This window comes from Pseudoliparis swirei, chromosome 6 (assembly GCF_029220125.1).
Source record: "Pseudoliparis swirei isolate HS2019 ecotype Mariana Trench chromosome 6, NWPU_hadal_v1, whole genome shotgun sequence".
Lineage (NCBI taxonomy): Eukaryota > Metazoa > Chordata > Actinopteri > Perciformes > Liparidae > Pseudoliparis > Pseudoliparis swirei.
In genome coordinates, this window is record NC_079393.1 from 5,941,934 (window position 1) to 5,964,585 (window position 22,652).

General features: G+C 39.4%; 4 long non-coding RNA genes across 7 annotated transcripts; all 4 read left to right on the plus strand.

The window, feature by feature from the left end:
- Nucleotides 1–5,955: 5,955 nt before the first annotated feature.
- On the plus strand, nt 5,956–7,803 carry LOC130195097 (uncharacterized). 2 transcript variants are annotated; one of them, XR_008832016.1, is made up of 3 exons: nt 5,956–6,311; nt 6,494–6,875; nt 7,447–7,803. It is a non-coding gene; the product is annotated as an uncharacterized LOC130195097 (long non-coding RNA). The 2 variants fall into 2 exon arrangements; XR_008832015.1 differs by having other exon boundaries at nt 6,830–6,875.
- Nucleotides 7,804–7,895: 92 nt separating this feature from the next.
- Nucleotides 7,896–8,891, plus strand: LOC130195091 (uncharacterized). Of its 2 annotated transcripts, none has more exons than XR_008832006.1 (4): nt 7,896–7,986; nt 8,136–8,227; nt 8,342–8,554; nt 8,801–8,891. It is a non-coding gene; the product is annotated as an uncharacterized LOC130195091 (long non-coding RNA). The 2 variants fall into 2 exon arrangements; XR_008832007.1 differs by having other exon boundaries at nt 7,910–7,970.
- Nucleotides 8,892–8,972: 81 nt separating this feature from the next.
- LOC130195092 (uncharacterized) lies at nt 8,973–9,962 on the plus strand. Its single transcript, XR_008832008.1, has 2 exons — nt 8,973–9,191; nt 9,506–9,962. It is a non-coding gene; the product is annotated as an uncharacterized LOC130195092 (long non-coding RNA).
- A 1,753-nt stretch (nt 9,963–11,715) lies between these two features.
- Nucleotides 11,716–15,679, plus strand: LOC130195090 (uncharacterized). 2 transcript variants are annotated; one of them, XR_008832004.1, is made up of 6 exons: nt 11,716–12,247; nt 12,626–12,733; nt 13,043–13,138; nt 13,270–13,292; nt 13,475–13,529; nt 15,262–15,679. It is a non-coding gene; the product is annotated as an uncharacterized LOC130195090 (long non-coding RNA). The 2 variants fall into 2 exon arrangements; XR_008832005.1 differs by lacking the exon at nt 12,626–12,733.
- Nucleotides 15,680–22,652: the final 6,973 nt, after the last annotated feature.

Sequence of the window (22,652 nt, forward strand, 5' to 3'; positions counted from 1 at the left end):
TGCAACTTGGGGGGGAAAAGAGGAAAAACATCCAGATGTTCAATATCTGCATTTACTCATCGCAGGTTAAAATAATCCCAACTGCAAATCAAATTCCACCTACACAGACCCGGTACTTCTACTTTGTTGTATTTTTACTGAGTAAAATGATCTACTGGTCAGGATTTGTGTTTTTATAGTCAAAGATGGACGCTAACAATAAGATTTAGAATGTGTGCTTTCAGTCTGTTCACGATAACGAGATTTAACCTCACGGATCTCTTAAAGGGAATATAATCCAAACTACTTGCAACTTCAAAAGTTTTATAGTTTAGAAGTAAAACAAAACAATATTTGGTCACATTAACTTAATAATGGTTTTAGATTGGTTCCAAATGATTTCTTCAAAAGGGTTACAAACTATTTGGTAATCCTTAAAAATCAAATAAAAAAATTAAAATACTTGTTATTTGATGATTGTATATCATATTGTGCATTATAAATAAAGTATATATATAAAACAAATTTGTATTCATATAATAAAGAAGAATAAAAAAGCCTTAGAGATTAGTTACATTTTCTTTTTAAATCTTAGAAAATCATACCAGGTAACAAATGACTAAGATGTTTGTTTTATTCTTCATTTTTTTTCCATTTTTAATACATAGTCATTTATTAAAAATAGATATAATTCATGACACAACAATGGTGTTGAGTTCCATCCTCCACACATGCTCACTCAAGACCAGGGGTGTCAAACTCATTTCCCCATGGGCCACATCCGCATTATGGCCGCCTCTTAAAGGGCCGGTTGTAACAGAAGTATATAAACATATAAACTACTCCACAATATAGTGTTAAATAACACTCTTGTCATTTAATTATTGTTTATTTGAGTGTAGAAATATTGTACATAAAAAATTTCTCTAATATTATAACATGAATCCATTTCATCTAAAACTTTCAAAATAAAAGCACGGGATATTTTTCATACATTTCTTTAAGAAAAGGTGATCGTATGTCTTTCAAGCTGTCGGGGGCTACATAAAATGAATATATCTCTAATATTACAACATGAATCCATTTTAATTTGAGACCTTCAAAATAAAAGCACAGGATATTTTTCTCAAATTTCTTTAATAAAATGTGATCGTATGTCTTTCAAGCTGCCAGGGGCCACATACAATGAAAATGTCTCTAATATTACAACATAAATCCCTTTTAATTTGAGACCTTCAAAATAAAAGCACAGGATATTTTTCTCAAATTACTTTAAGAAAAGGTGATCGTATGTCTTTCAAGCCGTCGGGGGCTACAGAAAATGAATATATATAATATTACAACATAAATCCATTTTAATTTGAGACCTTCAAAATAAAAGCACAGGATATTTTTCTCAAATTTCTTTAATAAAATGTGATCGTATGTCTTTCAAGCTGCCAGGGGCCACATACAATGAAAATGTCTCTAATATTACAACATAAATCCCTTTTAATTTGAGACCTTCAAAATAAAAGCACAGGATATTTTTCTCAAGTTACTTTAAGAAAAGGTGATCGTATGTCTTTCAAGCCGTCGGGGGTCACATGGAATGATGCGGCCGGTGACATTCGGCGTGTTCCTCGTGTTTGACACCTGTGCTCTTGACCCTCTGAAAGGTAAAGACAGAATAAGAGCTCCTTTTCCTGACAAACACCTATTTGGTACATTAACGTCAGATGTTGCGGTACACGTGTACTTCAGAAACCAGGTTAGACGAACATATTCTCAAACACACACAAAACTAGAGCATCAGCTGGAAGCCAGACTGCTTTGCAGATTCGACATGCTGCACGGTTTGACTCGTCACACACACACACACACAACCCACCAGGGCCACGTGAGCTCAAAAATGAAAGCACTCGTGATACTTTAAGGCACTTAAAGTACAAAAGGGAGCGCGGAGCGTAAAGTGGGGAGCGATTCTCTTTTTTTTTTAACTCCGTGATACGGAACATAATTGTTTTCAAATAGAATTTTCCACCCCACAAATGCACCTTGACATTCATGTGGAAACGCATTGATGGCTCCGGTGTGAAAAGAGGGATGAAAATAGGGATGATGAAAAGAGGGAGGCGGCACGTGTTGAATACACACTTGTCAAACGCGATGATTTACAGATTAATTAAATTCTACATCACAACACTACGCCCTGAGATTAGGATTCATCTAGGGAAGGAGCCGCTATAGTTCGGCCATCGCGACGTCTCGCCACCCAAAGATAAAAACACCAACCAAATGGCACATGCGCCCAAAAAGGGAGCGCAGAGCAATTATTTTTGTAACTTCTTGATACAGAACATAATTGTTTGCATATAGAATTTTCCACCCCAAAAAAATGCTAAAATGCACCTTGACTGCCACGATGTGGAAAATGCGTCGATGGCTCCCGTGTGAAAAGAGGGACGTGTTAAATACACAGATTATTTATAAAACAATTCTTGAGGGTTATAAGTGTGATTGAAACATATTTATGTAGATATATAAAAAATGCTTATATATTCCTATCCTAAATTATTATATCAGATATATCAGGAAATGTATTTAAAATAAAGAAAAAAAAAGAACATAAAATTATATATATAATTTTATATTTTCTTTTTCTGATATATCTGATATAATAATTTAGGATAGAAATATAAAAGCATTTTTTGCTTCTACCTATACCTTTTCAGTCTTTCTGTTTTGTATATTACATAGAATAATATTGTGTTGCAATGATTGACTGAATAAAATACACAACAACAATAAAATACACAACAACAACAAGTTCGGCCATCGCTACGACGTCTCTCCACCCAAACAGGAATCCTTGCAGAGGCCAGTAGCCCGCCCGACGTGGGGGTCCGTATCGGCGACAGAACTCGCCCGTTTACATCTTCCTCTCGTCCTTATTAGCATTCGCTGGCACCGCCTGTAGAAGCGTCCGCCAGTGTGTGGAGCACTTGATCAGAGGCCAAGAAATGTGAAGGAGGACGTCCTCCATGCTTTTTCTCTGACGGGCGGAATCACTGAACTTATTTTCACTCGGGGGAGTTCTGTTTACAAGATGGCACCAATACATATAAATATATTTAGTCCGCAGGAAATATGCCAGACGGATTCCCTCCCCTGTTCCACGACAGCCTCATTACCCCGGCTGAATGCAGCATCGAGTGAACGTCGATGTTTCACTGCTCGTTGAACTGACTGCTGCAGTGAAACGGCTCCACAGAAGATCAACCTCCTTTTCTCTCTCTCGCTTTTTTCCCCTCCTTTTTCTTTTTGCCGTCGCCCTTTTTTTTCCAGAGCTCGACTCCTCGCAGGGCGTCCGTCCATCTGTTGCGGTTCGTCGAGCTTCCTCTTAACCCTGTTGGATGTGACACGGCGTGTCGTATTCGCCGGTTTCAGCGACGAAAAAACTAGTTTTTTTTCTTCTTCTTCTTCTTTTGCCAAAGGTCACAACTGGTGGTACGTGCCAAAAAGCCTTTGCCGGTGTCTGTGTCGACACATCCTTATTGATGTCTTCGCAACTGAGACGACAAAGCAGCAACAACTGAGCAAATTCCCCCCCCCCCCCCCTGCCCTCTTTATCTCTCAAGACTGCTGCTGTGGTTGTTGATGTCTGTCTCACTGCATACGTGTCTAATTAAAGTGGGAAGTGGATAAGCAACGGAGGTATAGGGGCCGAGTCCCCCTGCACATATATTTGGGGGATTTTTAAAGCATCTTTGAGATAATAGTATTACAATGGGACAAATAAGTCTGGCGTAACTATGCAGAACAGGAGTGTCAGACTAATTTCCACCGTGGCCGCCCTCAAATGGTTGTAACTGAGACATATAAACGTATAAACTACTCAAACATACTGTTGTATAACTCTCTTTGCATTTTATTATTGTTTATTTGAGTGTAGAAATATTGTACATAAGAATATTTCTCTTAAATACATTTCATTTGAAACCTTCAAAATAAAAGCGCGGGATATTTTTCTTACATTTCTTCAAGAAAAGGTGATCACGTGTCTTTCAAGCTGTCGGGGGCCACATGAAATGACGTGGCGGCCCGGATCCGGCCCTCGGGCCTTGTGTTTAACTGTGATGTAGAACATCAACGTGATGATTGTTTATGACCGTCATCGCACCGTCTTCCGTCTTTACGAATCCCCGAGACTCGACCACTTTACCTGGCCAAACATAATTAATTAATGCATGACTGTGTTGAATGTGTTTGAGGGTAATAACATTTTATTACTGCATTTAAGGCGGACCGTGACACGTTTACAATAGCGTACGTCCCTGTGGCTGATGGCAAGTTGTCATGATGGACTTCAGCAGTGATAATATGCTATTGATTTGACATTAACATTGCATTTTAAATCATCTTAAAGTCAGTTTTCATTACATACGTACGGCAGTGTAACAACACACATTTGAAATTACTATGTTATTGGGTTTTTCTTCTTCTAGGTCATCTGGTAAAACATATTTATGTCGAGTCGGCAAGCAAAGGTCCAATAGAAAGAAAGTGTTTTCCGATAAATGGCGTTAATAAGACAAATATAAATCATATAATGGATCTGTAGGAGTAAAACTATCCTCTGGGGCTTCATCACATGTACAGATTGCGAACATACGGATTATTTTCAACATTAAACGTAAAGCGATGTTTTATTCAAACTGCAACCGAATCCGTTTCAAAATAAACTCGACGGCTTCAAAGACCGCCGAAGGCCGACGGCCGCATCACTTTGACTGTATCGATCAGTTGGTGGAGAATATCAAGTTGTGCTGCGTCGGCAGAGACGGACCGCGCATCTGAAGCGGCAGCAGAGTCTAAGAATAGGCCGTGCTGCATATCGTACGCATAGTAAAGTTGATTTAGCTTCACCTGTCACGGGGTGAGTCACTATATACTGTTTAGGTTTCAGCCACGCTGGAAAATAAGTTTTTTACAGCAAAACAGTCGCTTCTGTGGCAGGAGTATTAATATTTTAGAACTCACGAGCCCGCCCTGCTGCGATAACTTTGATGTATTTTGTCTTTCTGGGTCTACAGCATGTTGCTAATAAGCAGTTTGAAATCTTGTTTTTCTCCAAAATGTTTTTCCTTTGTTTTTTTTGTTTTTTGGGCTGAAGCTCGGTGTTTCCTTATTCACATGCTTGATGAAACACTAAGCCTAGATTAGACACACATTGAGGACGCATGTCATCATGCATGTCAACTGGTTTGGAATCGTTGTTAAATGTTAAATTTAAATAGTGATGATCTGGATGAGTCGGAGAACAATTTCAGGTAAAAAGCCAAAGTATTTGAAGATGCATGTATCGAGAGCATTGTGCCAAGCCTCTAGTCCCCATCATTTTTACCGTTTGGATCAGATGCATTGTACTGTACACTGTAAAAAAAGATCCTAATTTTACGGTAAATAACTCTAAATATTTACAGTATTTTTCTTTCTTTTTAAATTACATACAAAACTCTGTGAAATTACAGACATTATCTTTAAATTAACAACCCAACTGTTAATTTAAGTTTTATGCTCATAATACAAAATAACATTTTTTTCCCATTTTTGTAAAGAAAAATGACTGTATTATTAATACAGTCTTTTTACCGTTTTCTTAAATGACATACAAATTCATGTAAAACAACAATTATTACCTGTAATTAAATGTGGAGCTCCTTATATGAAGGTTTATGTCCATACTAACAATTTAACGATTTTCTTTGTAATTTTAAGGTAGATCATATTATATTTATATTAATGTGTACTTTTACATTCAAACTCTGTAAATCTGAATCTAAATGTAGCTAACTTTTGTCATTACATTAAACATATTGCATTTTTTTGAAGAGTACAAAGTAGAAGAAATAATAGGTTTTGATACTTGTTCTTTATAGGAGCATTATAGGGCGACCGTGAGTATTTGTCCAGTGTCGGTGTCCCGAGCGAGACATCTAACTTCTAACTGTAAGTCGCTTTTGGATAAAAGCGCCAGCTAAATGCATGTAACATGCTTGAAAGTTTCAACCTCAAGAGAGCAGTGCAGCAGAAACTTGCCATATAGGATTTAGTGTCAACTAGAAATAAGACCGTCACAATGGCAATGACCACCACGAGCGGAGTGCGAAGCATCCCAGATAGCAGTTGATCCTATCCGCCTCCTGTCGCACTCGGTTTGGTCATGCCACCGGATCCGCGCACCATCAGACAGCGTTGTGACTGCGGTGGATGCTCCACGTTGTTGCCCTTCGACTTTTCAAACTGGTATTTTCAAAACTGCAGCTCTTTGCGCCAGAAGTACGAGTTAGGTAAGTGTTGAATTGTGTTGCTACTGTCCAATTATGGCTCGTTTTCTTAAGAGTTCCCTCTTCTTTTGGCTGCCGCTAACATTGCTTTGTGAAGTTTTAGGTATTGTTAGACTTCAACGTAAATAAGTTATTACCGTAACATCCCGGTTTTAAAAGAAAAAATCGTATTTAATCACACACAGTTGGTGATGGTGTATAAGCTGATGTTGCTACTGCACGTGTCCCCTCTGCCAGGGCTGGTCCAGCTAACTACCAGGTGTGGTTCTCATGGAGCTATCTTCTGCAGCTAGCGCTGAATTGTCAGTGGTTATGTTACTTAAGCTCCAACCCAAGGGTGCGCGATGGAAGCTGAGCGAGCTAACCGCTAGCCCGCGAGCTAATAACGAGCGCTAGCTCGCGAGCTAATAGCGCTAGCTCGCGAGCTAATAGCGAGCGCCAGCACAGACCTGTTTTAATTTAATTCTGCATGTATTGAGTTCTCAACACGTAACTTAGAATTTGCAATGTCATCCTCACAGTTGTACAGAAGTGACAACACTGTTGATCGCCATCTCTACAACTCAGGTAAGCACACATTCTTTGGAAGGAAATGTTTTCACAGCAACTTAAAGACACATTTGAGAGGGAACCGTATAACCTGTTTAACTTTATAATGACCAGATTTGTATTAATTCATTAAAATACTATCTTAATAGCGTAGTGTTTGTTAGGATCTGTGTGTTTCCTGTTTTATGTTGAAGTCCCTGTCTCGTTTCCTGTTTCCCTGCTCTTCCCTCCTGTGCTTGTCTGTTTCTTTCCTGATTGTTTCCAGACACGCCCTGATTGTTTCCACCTGTGTCTCGTTCCCCTGTGTATTTAATCTGTGTCCTTCTGTTTGTCTGGTGTCAGATCGTCTTTTTTCGTTCCCGTGTGGTGTTGTCTGTGTTCCTGTACTGAGAATAAACTCAGTTTTTCGTGAAACTCCTGCTGCGTTTGGGTCCTCCACACCACGCATCCGTAACAGTGTTTTTATAAAAATGACTTGACATGCTATATAAGCACTACAAATTAATACAATTGAGAACAAATAAATATTGTATATTTCCTGAAAGAAAAGATGCATTTCAAACATTGTTTGTATTTTGGTTTGTTTTAGATAAAATGAACAGAAAGAATGGGCCTGTCTCCAGCTCCACCATTAGACGGAGGGTCCGTCAAGATGTTTTGACTACATCACTGTGATTGATGGGAAACTGAATACAACTTTGACTGTTAAGTAAAGTTTCTTCTCTTCAATGTGTATAACACGCCTATTATTGCCGTTTAATCTCTTTTTTTTACGGTATACCTCGTGTTTTCAAACACAAATTTTCATACTCCTGGTTATAAAGAACTTTAATAGTTGCAAAATATTATTTTTTTCAAAGTTCTTGGAACAGAAGGTTATATTTCTGTGACAAGTGACACTGTTTGTTTCTTTCCTCTGTAATTCAGGATGTTCCACTTCATAGAATTGTTGACTAACAAAACGGTAGCAGTAGTGCCACAAAGCTATACCAGCTTTGTGGCACTACTGCTACCGTTTTTGTGTGTTACAATTATCCGAGGGACGAAAGGGTGGACAAGGCTGTCAGAAGCGCCGAACAACCTGGACCAGACTGGCAGACACGTGACGTCAGAGTAATTGGATCATGCGGTATTATATTAATATTGTATTAATTGGCCGTTTTAAACGGATATAAAAAATCACTTTGTTATATATGTTGGGGGAAACAACATTTTAATCACATTGTTCTGTTTATAATTCTGTACTTTTTCATTGTGTTTATGTGACTTAATTTTTAGATAATTACTTGGTGGAAATATATGTCTTGCGACACATCAGATCTCCAGTCAGAAGAGGAGGCAATTCCTAAAAAGAGGAAGCCAATGCCGGTGTGAGTAAATATGTATACATTTTATTCTTTAGAACACTTTTACCTTAATAAAATAAAGCGTCTGTCATTCATTTTTATAGTATGACCAATTAGTTTTTTTCTATCTCTTTCTAGCCATTTCTATGGAGACTCGGATGGAGACAGTGAAAATGAAAATTCCCCCCACAAAACAGGGGTCCAACCACTAGCGGGACAGTTGTCCCTCCAATCATTGCCTCCTCCTAACTATTCCATGTACTCCATCACCAGCAGGACAGCGAACACGCCAGGGGGACACGCCCACCTGGCGAGGGGCGTGGTGTGGTTCAGACACCATTGCCTGCTGTGGTGAGCAACACCTCAAACGGCTATGGGATTCAAATTGAACCTTTTAATCATTTAATTTTTTTAAATGTTAACAATTGTTAATTGGATACAAGACATGCAATACACACTGTCACATTGAATCCAAGTGAATATGATTATTATGATTGCATTAATGAAATTGTATAAAACTTGATATTTCCATATTTTATGTAAAATCTCTTAATCGTTACATTTTTTAACTGTTTTTCGAATGGTTTTTTTATATAGCTGTTCCAGTTCAAATCCTAGGCATGCTGGAGACAATTACAGAGGTGAGAGACCCGGTTCCGTTTCCGTGTACCACAATGGAGGAAGTGGACCTTTTGAGCAACGGCTCAAAGATCCCGTCAACATTCTAATGAGTGGTGAGTTTTTGTTTTAAGAATCTCACGAAGCTGATTAAAATCTATTGTATGTAATTAACACTAGACAATACCATGTTTGATGGAAATGTTTTTTCAAACATTCTGTAAAGTATCAAATATTAATCGTACTTTTTCGATCCATTTTCGATTTCCTCCCTGGCAACGATCGGACGACATGATGCCAAACGTGGAACATCCCCGAATGAATGGAAAAAAATTATTCAGTCAAATGACATCTAAGACTTTGCTCCTGCGTAAGTAACTCATATTTAATGAAAACAATTTGGATTCACCCAGAGGTCTTGAGTAGTGTTCAAACTTACGAATAACCATCTTTCCCAGATCTTTTTTTAACGGTGCTAAATAAAATGTTTGAATTGCAACTTTATTCTCTACTTGGGTAAATGTTACTCGACTATATCTTTACATAATAGTTATATGATATATTGGCTCTAAATATAGCATAGCACACCTTAAGTGCCAGACAGCTACTAGATTTTAGACTGCATTTCTGCTCTATGTTGCACTGAGGATTCATGAGATTTTGTATCTGCTTGTGTGATTACAGATGCCGTCAGAAAGAATCATGCCACACATGCATCCACTGATGAACAGATTCTAAAGCATGCCATTAGGTGGTTCAACCTGGCAGCAAACCGGGGTAGCTCCAGGAGGCGTGCTACTGTCGACATCCCCCACACTGAACAGAATTAAAAATATATATTTATATTTTTATATATAATATATTTTTATATATATATACACACACACCAGTTCTCAGTTGGAAGTTCCACCATTCACTTGAGGTCACTGCGACCCATTCTCTGGGAGAATTGTGGTATTTGGGTTAGGTGGTCGGTATTTATGGTTGTATTAGTTGTAGCTCTTGTGTTCTAATGTGAGCTATAGTTTTTACTCTATATGTATGTGTGTATATATTGTCTCGAACTAATTATAAATAAATATGATTCATACATGTACAAGAAATAATTTGATGTCCTTTTAATAAACTGTTTTTGATATTATTTCCGATTGCATTTCTTTTTTCCCCATTGATGCATATTAAATATATGTCGGTATGTAAAGTAATTGATCCGGGCCAAATGAGCTGCTTTATGGAAGGATCCAAATGGAATGAATATGGGTGCATACGGCTGTACATCTAGCCACTGATCCGGAGCCTATGACGCATCCGAGGGAGTCAGTTTGCTATCTGTGATATTAATTGTGTTACATTGAACTGGAATAGGCCTTTACTGTTCAAAATATTGAAAATGACAATGCTATTAAAACATTTGATTTCCACATTCCAAGTTGTGCAAGTAAAAATAGAGGTCAGTTTGGCCTGTATTATAGAGATTTATGCCCACATGGACACTTCCAGGCGGTTAAATTAACTGGGTTTGCCCTAACGACGGAGGCCCGATTCTGCCATAGTTGCTTGCTACTTTGGGCGTCCTTTAGCCGGCAAAAGACAGTAACCTTTGCCCATGTGATTGAGGCCCAGTGCTGCTATAGTGCATGCCGTCTTGGGCATCCACACAACGGTGAAAGAGGCCGAGTTTAGCCCTAAGAAAGTAGGCCTTGTGCTGCTGCAGTGCATGCTGTCTTGGGCATGCGTAATTCAGCCAAAGACTGCATTTAGCCGGGGGAATTGAGGACAGCAGTTTCTTTATCCGAGAAACAGCGTTGTTGGCTGCCTTTAATTCAACCTTTTCAGCCTGGACGCAGAGCTCAAGTAGTCTTGAATGTGCCTCCAAAATGTATGGTATTTACGGGTTAAATCAGCCTTTTCATCGTTTTGACGCAAATTGGCAGAGATCCCGGTTATACTCAGCCAATTTAGCCTGGAGATGATGCTGTAGTGCATTATCAAACTGCACAATTACTGTTGAATCTACCTTGCTTCCATAGACAACTAACATACTTTAAAGACATTCACTGTCTACAGTGAGCAGTTGAACAATTAAAATGTACATTGTCCCATATAAAGGATGGCTAATGGCGAACTACTTTGGCCAACACCTTGGATCTGCTGGATTTGAGCTATGCAGAAGAATAAAGACAAGAAGAGGGGAAATGGCTCGCAATGGATTGACTTGCTACATGCAGTTAAAAGTTTGAAAACATGTTGCAACCTGTATGGGATAATGGCCATGTTGGCAAATGAGTGTTGCTGTGGGCAAAGGCTGAACTCTAAACCAACCTGCCGCATAACACTGCAACACAGTTCGGGAAATGACATTGTCATGTTTGCACAGTTGGCATTTTGGTGGTTCTAAAGGAAAGGTCAGGGATTTGTTAAAATGCAAGAGGGTCATACTATGGGCCATCTGAATGTAAATAGAATGTCACCATGATATCAATCCAGCGATAAGCAATATATGCAGTGATTATTGTTGATTGTTCCATCTCAATTGCCGTCATCAGTCCTCATTTGGGTTATTGTGCAGGAATGGCACTAAAACTTTTAAAATATTTGGGTGCTTCATTTTCTTTAATTAAAGAACCACTAAACACTGGGCCTCTACTTGTGTGTTCTTGTGTTGAGGCTAACCGGGGAAATAATAGTAATAATACAAATAATAATCTACCACTTCTGAGTAGACTCAATGTAGAGGAAACGCTTCATATGGATCAATGTGTTGGAGTTCTGTTGACTGTAGACTAGTAAGTATACTACAAAGGAATTGAATGACCAACCGTCGCCCCTCTCAGCCGGCCTTAAAACATACTAAGTGTGGAAATATATATATATATAGCCTACCATGTGTCTATGTGTGTTTGTGTTAACCTATAGGTATTATTACAACTTTACCATATAGTATTTCATTTGTATTCATACACTGCAATGGAAAGAGTTAATTGAATATACCAGCCTATAAATACAACTAAATACAGACATTTCTTTAGTTTCTTTCAAAACAAGTCATCTTTTTCTATATTTGTTATGTTACCACGCTAAAACCATTGCTATTGGCTGTCTCCCCACGTTGCTTTGAACATGATTGGATAATCTGCCTGTCACTCAGAGAACTGGCCAATGAGAACTGTCCGCGCCTCGGATTTGAAATTACGTCTGTTTGAGCGGGAAGCCGCAGCGGGGCAGGCGCTACTCGGCAGGTCTGCTAGTGTCTGCTGTTGACCTACCTGCATTATTACCTGAAGTATTTTACATATGCCTGCGATTTTAACTTGTGGGATGTCAACGGAGAAAGAAAGACTGGGACACAGAGGAAGGATCATACGGGATGTGGTGACCAGCAAAGTTACGTGAATTGATATCCTGCAAAATTATTGAAGATATCAGGTAAGAAAACATTTTCACTGTTACTTTCTGAAACAACCTAATGTAATTTTCTGTTTAGCATAGTTTAAACATATTTCATTTAGACATATGGAAACAAATTAATCATTTTATATGTTTAAAAGTAATGTTATTACATTAAAATCAGTTAATTAGTGTGTTTAATACAGTTCATAATGGATTAAATAATGCTATAGGTGGATAAACGGACTGTTACAAAGAGTTTGGTTAGCTAGTTAAGTAAACTAGCTTCAGGTAACGTTAGCTTGTTGGCATGATTCTGTCTCACAACCAGAAAAACATACTTGAATGTGGTTTAGGGTGGGTGACATGGATATAATTGACAGTATTCTTCACTTTTTCGAACCGTACTGCACACAGCACTGGACCCTGAGCAGTGCATGGCCTGCAAGATCATGAGAAGGCTGAAGAACCAGGAGTGACAAGATACCACTGGATGGTGGGGCACATAATTCCACTCAAGGACAGGTAAGCAAACAGACAAGACATAGAGAGATAGGATTTGTTCTTACAAAAAACAATATAAAACAGCAAACATGTGCATTTAAACAGAAACAATACACACATACATACTGTAAAAATGTGTTGTGTTCATTTAAGAAGCCTGCTCAAAACAAATGCATGCATGAGTTACTCTAAGTCAGACTGGGAAATAAAGCCTCTAATTTTTGTAAATGTTTCTGAGTTGGAAAAAGGCACCTTGGTGATGCTGGTGATATGATTCTTAAATTGAGTTCACCTTCCATGGTCACTTATAGGTTTGTGATTTGTTTTTAGTGATCTGAAAATGTCTGTTTACCAACGGTCCCCATCCAACCTGACAGAGCGTGTGAGGATCTGCAGAAAAGAATGGCAGAACATCCCCAAATCCAGGTGTGTAAAGCTTGTCGCGTTTTATCGAAGAGACGAGGCTTTAACCGTGCCAAAGGTGCATTAACTAAGTACCAAGTAAAGGGTCTGAATACGTATGTCAATGTGATAATCCAGTTTTCTTTTTATTACAGGGTATTGAGTGTAGATTGATGAGGTAAAATTAATTCAAATGATTCTATCATAAGGTTGCAACATAACAAAATGGGAAAAAGTGAAAAGTCTGAATACTTTCTGCATGCACGAAATATGTGGTGGCAGTTTTTCTGATTCATTTTCACATTACCCTTTTCAACACTGATAATAGCTAATTACACGAAACTTTCTTATATTTTTCAGCTCAATAAGGATTGGAACAACATTGACGGGGGGAAACACCCAAAGTCCATCACTCGTAAGTATCCACTGCAGCATATATAAAAGATATTAGTCCATTTGAACCACTATTGCAAAACCTTACATTGTGATTAATATTAGATATGATTTCTCAAGTACTTTAATGATCTGAGCAAAGCACTTTTTTAAGACAGTTCTTGCACTGGCCATAAAAAAAACTGAGGAGCTTTTCCTTCGGCCTTCTTTTGAGTTGTACGGTGGCCCTGAGAGGTCAGGGCACTGCAACTTAATAAAACATGCTAATAGACAAAACACAAGCAAATTAAGAAAACAACTTCATCAAATTGACAGCACATGTGCAGCATTTAGAAAAAGCGCTGCAAATTCAGACGACACAACACGGTACAGAAAAGCGCTGCAAATTAAGAAAAAGTGTTTCAAGAGGACACTAAATCGTGATGAACACAGCTTGGACAGGCTTGCTGTTGCTATGGTTTGTTACTCATGAAGTTATTGAAATCGGGTATTGTATCATCTGTTTACGTTGTGGACCTACAATATGCTACTGCTCTACTCACGGAAAGTGAGCTGCATGCACCTCGCAGGACCTTGCAGAGCGGAAAAGCTGAATTATATCAGTCATTCTGATTATTTCTGAGGAGATTTGACAGATTTTAAACTGTACTATCCGGTTTAACAGTGTGGACAGACAGCCTGTAGCCTGCATCATATTCATGTAGGCATTATTAGACAAAAAATATACAGACGTATAGTCTACAGTAAGCCAAGCATTCCCATGAGACTTCTTTCCTTGAAAAATCCCCAAACAGACCACTATTACCTTACCTGAAATAAACATACCTCGTACTACTATCACCACCATAAAGTTATTGCTTATATGGTTATTATGCAAGCTACAGTTAACGTAACTTTTTCAATTTTGAAGATGAGGTCATATGAGATTGAATTCTGCTTTTCGCTCTGCAAAGTCCTATGAGTTGCGTGCAGCGGTCACTTTACGTGCAGAGTAAAGCAGCAACAAAAGTCAGTTCCCAACATAAACAGATGGTATACGGAGCCGACGTCACTTCAATAACTTCACGAGTCTCAAACTAGCAGCAACAAACATGTTCAAACCGTGCTCATCACCATTGTCCTTTGGAAACACTTCTGTTTTCTGTATTTGCGGCATGTTTTCTAAATACTGGACATGTGTTGTCAAATTGCTAAAGTTTAATCTTAACTTGCCTGTGTTTTGTCTTTTTGCATGTGTTTTCTTAAGTGGCAGTGTGTTGATCTCTCAGGGCCACCGTAGAGTTAGCATACTTTTCAAAGACATGTCGTCATCATTATCATCATCTACCCTTTTTATTTCTAAAGGGGCATTGAGGAAAAGACCCTCAGACATGTCACAATATAATTATCGGTGGTTGGTTTGATCTAGATGTATCAATTAGCTTCTTTTTTGTTTAGCTACAAGTGTGTTTACCTTGCTATGATACATCTGTGAAACGTGCCCATTGTTGTGAATCCACGTCTTTCTTCTTTTCGTGATTCACATGTTTCTGATGGAAGTTCTAAGACATGCACTGCGTGCAGCTTTAAATAGGTAATCATTTAATTACTATCATTGTCAAAGCTGACTGTTCAGATTGACAGAATGTCAATTGGTACAGACAATTTCAAAATAGTTAGTTTAAGTTTGTTTAAAGGAATGGGAAGAAATGAAAGCCAACTTTCTCAGGACTTTCCAGTGAATTTGTTTGTCCTTCTTCCCTTTTTCCCCCCAGATGCACCGAGGATCTGGCTGATTACTGGAAATTTGGAAGATTGTTCTTTATCTGCACTGTCACTTCTGGTAAATATTTATGAAGAAGAAATATACTTTATTAATCCCCAAGGGGAAATTAGTTCTCTGCATTTAACCCATCCTTAGTTATTAAGGAGCAGTGGGCTGCAGTGATGCGCCCAGGAAGCAACTGGGGGTTCAGTGCCTTGCTCAAGGACACTTCGACTTGCAACTAATGGGGAGAGCGGGGATCGAACCGACAACCTTGGGGTTGCAGGACGGCCCCCTTACCCCACTGAGCTACAGCCGCCCACAATTATGGACCTTTTGTGGTATGTTTTGCTTTCACTTATCAACTGATAGTGAATAATTGGTTGATTTTGAAAATGTACATTAAATAAAATGTTTTAAAATCAATATTGGTGTGTACTTTATATGTAATTCAGTTTCTAACCCCTACTTTAATTGAAACATTGAATGTTTTGTAGATGTTTCAATGTATTTAGATTTTTCACAGTAATCTCAAAAGCTTATATTTCATAATAATTCAACACTTGTAATAGTACAGGAGAAATCTGTAAAATCACAGTATTTCACTGCAAAACCTTTATAAATATCATTTTATTGAAGGTGTTTGATTGTAATAATATAGGAAAAATCTGTAAAATCACAGTATTTCACTGCAGAACCTTTAGAAATATCACTTTATTGAAGGTGTTTGATTGTAATAATATCGGAAAAATCTGTAAAATCACAGTATTTCACTGCAGAACCTTTAGAAATATCACTTTATTGAAGGTGTTTGATTGTAATAATATAGGAAAAATCTGTAAAATCACAGTATTTCACTGCAGAACCTTTAGAAATATCACTTTATTGAAGGTGTTTGATTGTAATAATATAGGAAAAATCTGTAAAATCACAGTATTTCACTGCAGAACCTTTAGAAATATCACTTTATTGAAGGCGTTTGACTGTAATAATATAGGAAAAATCTGTAAAATTACAGTATTTCACTGCAGAACCTTTAGAAATATCACTTTATTGAAGGCGTTTGACTGTAATAATATAGGAAAAATCTGTAGAATTACAGTATTTCACTGCAGAACCTTTAGAAATATCACTTTATTGAAGGTGTTTGATTGTAATAATACATTCAAAATCTGTAAAATTACAGTATTTCACTGCAGAAGCTTTAGAAATATGACTTTATTGAAGGTATTTGACTGTAATAATATAGGCAAAATCTGTAAAATTACAGTATTTCACTGCAGAAGCTTTAGAAATATCACTTTATTGAAGGTATTTGACTGTAATAATAAAGGAAAAATCTGTAAAATAACAGTATTTCACTGCAGAACCTATAGAAATATCACTTTAATTAAGGTGTTTGATTGTAATATTACAGGAAAAATCTGTAAAAAAACAGTATTTCACTGCAAAATCTTTAATGAAAATTACTGTAAATTTATGGTTTTCGTCCTTTATTTGAAGTAAGGTATTTTACCTTAAATTTACGGTTTTTGTTTGGCAGCCGTAGCTGCCACTCATTTGACCTTCTTTTTACGGGTTTTTTTCTTACAGTGTATGTGTTAAGGACTGCAGCTGTTATTAGGTAACACTCAGCAATAGTGAGTATTTCCTGGTACCTTCCCTATTCTTGTTTATTTCTTTCCATTTGAGCCCCGTGTCCATTTGTTCTCTGAGTAAAAAAAGTAAAGAGATATAAATGTTGTGTTTAGGCAAACTTCTCCATTCGTCACGGTTCAGCTCCACACCCTCCTCGGTCTATTTTTAAAGCCACGCCCACCTCGTTAGTCTAACTCCCTTCACCTGTTCACTCAGCTGCCTCTGATCACTAATCAAGTCTCTATTTAGGCTCCTCCCTTCCCAGATTGCTCTCTCTCTCATACCAGACTCTCCAGCACTTGTTCTCAGACTATCTCCTGTTGCCCGTCCCTGTTTAGCCCGCCAGCCCGACTCCCGGTGACTCCACCAGCCTTCTGTTTGATCGGTACTCAGCCTGCTGTTTCCAGGAGCTTTAAATATAATGTGAAAGATCCCTAGAATCGTGTGATTGCATTTGGGTCCAGATACAAACCGTTACATACGGTTGTTGAACCATTAAGGGACGAGAGAATAAAAGCAATAGAAATGTCATCTCTGTTACTTTGCCGTTGGCTTTCAGGCTTTTCTAGGGTACCTGCATGGATGCCGTGCAGACACCCTCACCTCATCCAGGCAGGAATTGTCATCTCGCAACCGATTGTGAGTTTGAGCTACATGAATTAATAATTATGTTGCTGTAAAGCTGCTGCAGGAAAACAAACTTCCACAAATAAAACCTCCAGATTGCTCAGAATACTAAATTCAGATGCACAAACAACCTTAAAAGAAATTACCTAAAATCTATGCTAAAGGTTTACTGTACGTTTTATCTATACAAGCTGGCTGAGCACCGTCTATAAATGACATCCACCAGACGGCAAGAGAGAAACGGCCTCGCCGCTCAATCAACCACTCTGCTTTCTGAGAAGGTCACGAGAAACTTCATCATCGTCATCCGTGACGCGTTAGGTTGGTGAACTGCACATCGAGGAAGAAGACGGCAGATGAATGGCCCCGTTGTTGCGCAGGACTGCCGTACTTCTGCCGGATCGTTTGAAATGACTCATCGTCCTTGTGTCTTACCTTCTTTTTTTTTTTACAGTAGAATTCCAAAATAGTCTGGTGTTTTCCCCGAAGTCGCTGAAGGGAGAAAATAGTACCGGGAGAGATGTGTAGCAACGGGAAGCACCTGGATGACAAAGTGAAACTGAGATGCTAGTATTATCACAGTATAGATGATAGTGGAAGTATGATTTGTTCCTGTGCACCTCCTTTCTTATTTTGTCAATCTTTCTTTGGCCTATAAAAACGGTGGACTACAATATATTCCACTGTGCAAGGCCAAGCTAAAAACTGCTGTGCAGCAGGAAGGCCGAGTGTGACTGCTGTGAATACTGCTGTGCCGGTGTTTGTCATGATGTATCGTGTGTGGAATAAGGCAGCGGCTCGGGGGTAGATTACTTTCCTAAACAAGGCAACGGTCTTAAAGGGTGAGTTACTGCCCCGGCTATTGGGTTGTCTTCCTGGGCTCCCTTGACAGCAGTAGCATCTTAATACTGGCTACCGACCAAGAAGGCTCCGGATTCCCTGCCAAGTGGCGGGGCCCCTGGATAGTCTGCCCGACGACAGCAAGAGCTAGACGGAGAATATTGACAGACACTGCGGGAAAGGAATCTCAATCGTGTGTGAACTCCAGAGCTGAAATTTAGCGCTTTCATATTTGGCTTCAGGATATCATGAGCAGAACACATTTTCCAGATACTGGACCAATCAAACGAGAACCTGAACCGGAAGGTGCACTCGGTAGCAGAGGAGTCGTTGGGCCTTTTTTATGGGGTTATAACTCTAAAATGCTATATATGTGCATGCGTTGTGGTTTGTATGTTGTCTTCTCCTTCAAATTAAAATCCAATAGCCTGTCATCATACTTAACGATATAATCCCCGGGCACTAGGACCTTGGGGAGGCTGCTGCGCTGGCTGTCTCACTCTGCCAAGTGACGTCTCTCGTCAACCACAGCCAGGATTACAGCCAAGGAGTTTAGTTCAGTGAACTTTTAAGTCTAGGTAGTTAAAGAATGTGGCTATCTGTAGTTGTTAATGATTGTTACCTGCTGACATTTAGGTTTACTTGAGGCAAATTTAAAAGATATTGTCCAAATGAGCATTAAAATATCACTGACGCGGAAATCCTGTCTCTAACAATGGATATCCGGGGCCCCAAAAAGAATATCGGTCACAACCTACAACTGGCTAACTCCCAATCTAGACATCGATTGACTCTCAGGTGCCGTTAAACGCACTTCAATCAAACAAAAACAAAACAATGATGACCCATGAAGGCGATCGGCTTGAAGTCGTCGTCGCAATCACACGATGTTGCACAAAAAATTAAATATACTCAATACACAAGCTTTCTTGCCAGGAACATATTTGGTGTCTTGAGCAGCTAGATGCTAACATGTCGTCACTAGCTAGTCCCAACTTTACTTGTTTGCTAATGCAGGAAGTAAGAAAGGGTTGATGAGTGGCTGAAGGATGCAGCCTAACCAATGAGCACTGAACTGACTTATTGCACTGTAACCAGACTTTAAAACCATTTTGACATCTAAATCAAATCAGAATTGATAGAATTCACACACTTGAAACGGCTCGACTACAATTCCATCACAGGCATGATTTAAATAGAAATGTGCAATGCGTCTCTTTTCCACAACTGGTACGCCTGTAATTGGAGCTGGTGTTGTATGGCACGAAGTTTATCCCACAAACTCGACGGTGACGTTCAGCAATATTGCATTTCTCACCCGTTCTCCAATCCCTTGCTTGGCATACTCTCTTCACCCCAATATAATTTCCCTGTATATATTTTGGTTTGAAATAATTGGTTCCCAACTCTCCTCTCTTAGACCCGGGCATCCATGTGACGGTGTGTATTCTCCCATCGGTGTGGCCGTGATGAATTAGCTCAATGCCGTGCAAATATTAATCACATTGTCACCACAGCTGAGCAGGGAAGCAGTTTAGTGCTGCAGCCGCCGCGCAGCCTCATTCATCAAACCCCGGAGCTCTCCTCCGAAGGCTCAACCGCCTGCTCGCCGTCTCCAAAACACAAGCTGTTCCCATCCAGTTCTCTACTGCCAGAACTCCCTTCGCTTGAGTGGCATCGCTTTCCTCAAGGCGCAACACTTCCAGCCTCAAAGTCCTCAAACGCAGTTAATCTGTCGAATAAATCAGTTTGCACTGGAGGAATATCTAGAATAAGAGAATTAAAGAGGATAAGAGAGATTTCTCCCAGCACAAAGAGGTATAAGTTGTCAACAGCCAATCAACTACTCTCAAAAGTTAGTCCTTTGTTATTCAGTCCTGCATCACCTTCTTGTTGGCTAAAAGTCCGCTATCAAAATGGAGGGGTCAAACGTCACGACCCCGGGTCACAACGTCACTTCCGATCAAACTACTAAAAAAGTCCCTTCACAATAAAAGTCCAATATGTTGTTCTCCAGATTAAAATAACGTCCCGGACTTCAACATTTCTGAAATACTAACTAACATTCATCCCCATGCTACATGCATATAAACATTACCTCTTGCCTTTCACATTTTATCATCACATACAGTCAATACAGTCAATGGTGTCTTTCCCCAATGCGCTACAATAAATTCATATTATGCACAGAATAAATGTATTAATTTAAAGCACAAGTCTTCCTCTATGTACATGTGCAAAATCAAAATAAACTATTACAATTTAACAAATGCAAGATATACATTGTGTTCATTGCTTGTACATTAGCAGGCAGCTCTGAGTTCTACGCTACAAACTGGTGATCAGATTGAGTTTTTTCAGGTCACAGAAGCTTTGAAAATACCGCCGACCAAGTTTTTTTACTAGCAGGATTTTCAATAGAGAAACATACAGGACTTGGGTGAGTCATAGCCCAGAATGTTAACAATAACGACATGGACATTTCTCCCAAAACTGTACAATTTCCAGGGAATAGCCAAAATATATGGGAATGGTCTCCATTTACCGCCCCACATTTCCTCCAACATGGTTCTGTTCCGTGCCTTGCACCCAGCTCTCTCCACGGTGCCTGATGCAGACGAGTAGAATACGCTCCGAGATATTCACAAGGTCACCGCTCACAAATGATGAATGCAGGCAAGTGTGGCGAGAGCGATCATCGCCCGGCGCCGTCGATTTGAAGGCGTGGAAATGGAATGTTTACGGCTGGTTGACGTTCAGGCATTTAAATGTAGAGAACACCTGCACCTTCGAGCCTCCACCTCCAATGAGGGCCTTTTTTTTAGTTGGACCTAATTCCAAAATTGGCCTGACCTCCTTGTGTGGCAACACCATGGAGGGCAGGAAAGGTGTGTGGCCCAGCAAGGTGCCATCTTTCCTGAAATCGTTAAAGATATAAAGGGCAGTTTTTTTTCTAATTTTTTCCTTTTCCCGGAATGCAAATATGATGCAAAAGCAGTGGAGGGACAACATTTTAGTCGGTTTGTATTTCTATGCCATCATTAATGCGAAGGTAATGTTTTGATCGCCGTGTATTTGTATGCGTGCATGCGTGTTATTCGCATAAGTCAAAAAGTATTAAACCGAATCGCATTAAATTTGGTGGGATGATTGGTTATTATCCGGGGACCATTTGATTCGATTTTAGGATCGGTCGGGTCAAAGGTCAAGGTCAAGGTCATGAAAAGGTCAACATCTTCGTTTTACCATCCAATTGGCATGCAACTAATGCCAACATGTTCATAATTCAATGCCCAATCTTGTGATATGCGAAGGTATGCGCTCTACCAAGTGCCCGTTCTAGTTTCAACTGTGTGGGGTCCAGTAGTGGTCGTTAAAGTAATGTGATTACATTTTTTTTTTTTTTACATTAATGCATTACGCTTACTGATCCCAACATTCCTTAATCTGTGTATCCACCTATCCATAAACATAATGCTAATGTTACCCTATGCTATGGCTACATTCACATTGGGTTAGTTAGACCAGGAAGTGAGGAATTAGTAAAGTAATGTAATTAATGTAACGTTTGAATGAAGTTTCAAGTTCCTCGCCCAACGCTGGTGGCTCTTTAGCAATTGAGTTTAAAACCACCCAGGTGGATGTCGACAGCAGCAAAAAAAGAAATTCAAACTCACACTTCACTGGTTTCAACAACCAAGAGACATTTATTCTGTAACTTTCATGAAAGTAGAACGCATCGCATGGTCCGTGTGTGTGACATTAGTTCTCCTGGGACGAAACATAAGAGAATAAACGGACTCCGCCAAACAAATTCAGCTAGTTTACAGACTAGCTGCCTACATTACGGTCCGTAAATACACCTCTTTGTCTCTTTGTGTCCCTGTCGAGGCCTTTTTGTAATAATTGTTGGCTGGGTTTTGGGCACTATGCTTTGGCAGCGTGTGCAACATTGCCTTTGGCTGTTTACTTCGCTGGCAAATGCATGTACCACCCACAAAGTGAGGAGGGTCAAACCTTCTGTATCACATCCGCCTTTGACCCCCCCCCCCCCCCCCTTTGACCTCGGGGGTCGTCGTAATCAGGTTCTCAATAGATGGCTTTTCAATACATACAAGACACGCTGTGCTTCCTAATCCCGTGGGATTCCACTCGACCTTGTACTGAAGGCGAATTCATTGGTAATCTTCACATTCCATCGTAGACCAGGTGAAGCAACCTATCGCTTCCCCCCCCCCCCCCCCGGGCCGCCCTCTGGATTCATCCTAATTTTGCTACATCGTGGCAAATCGCTGT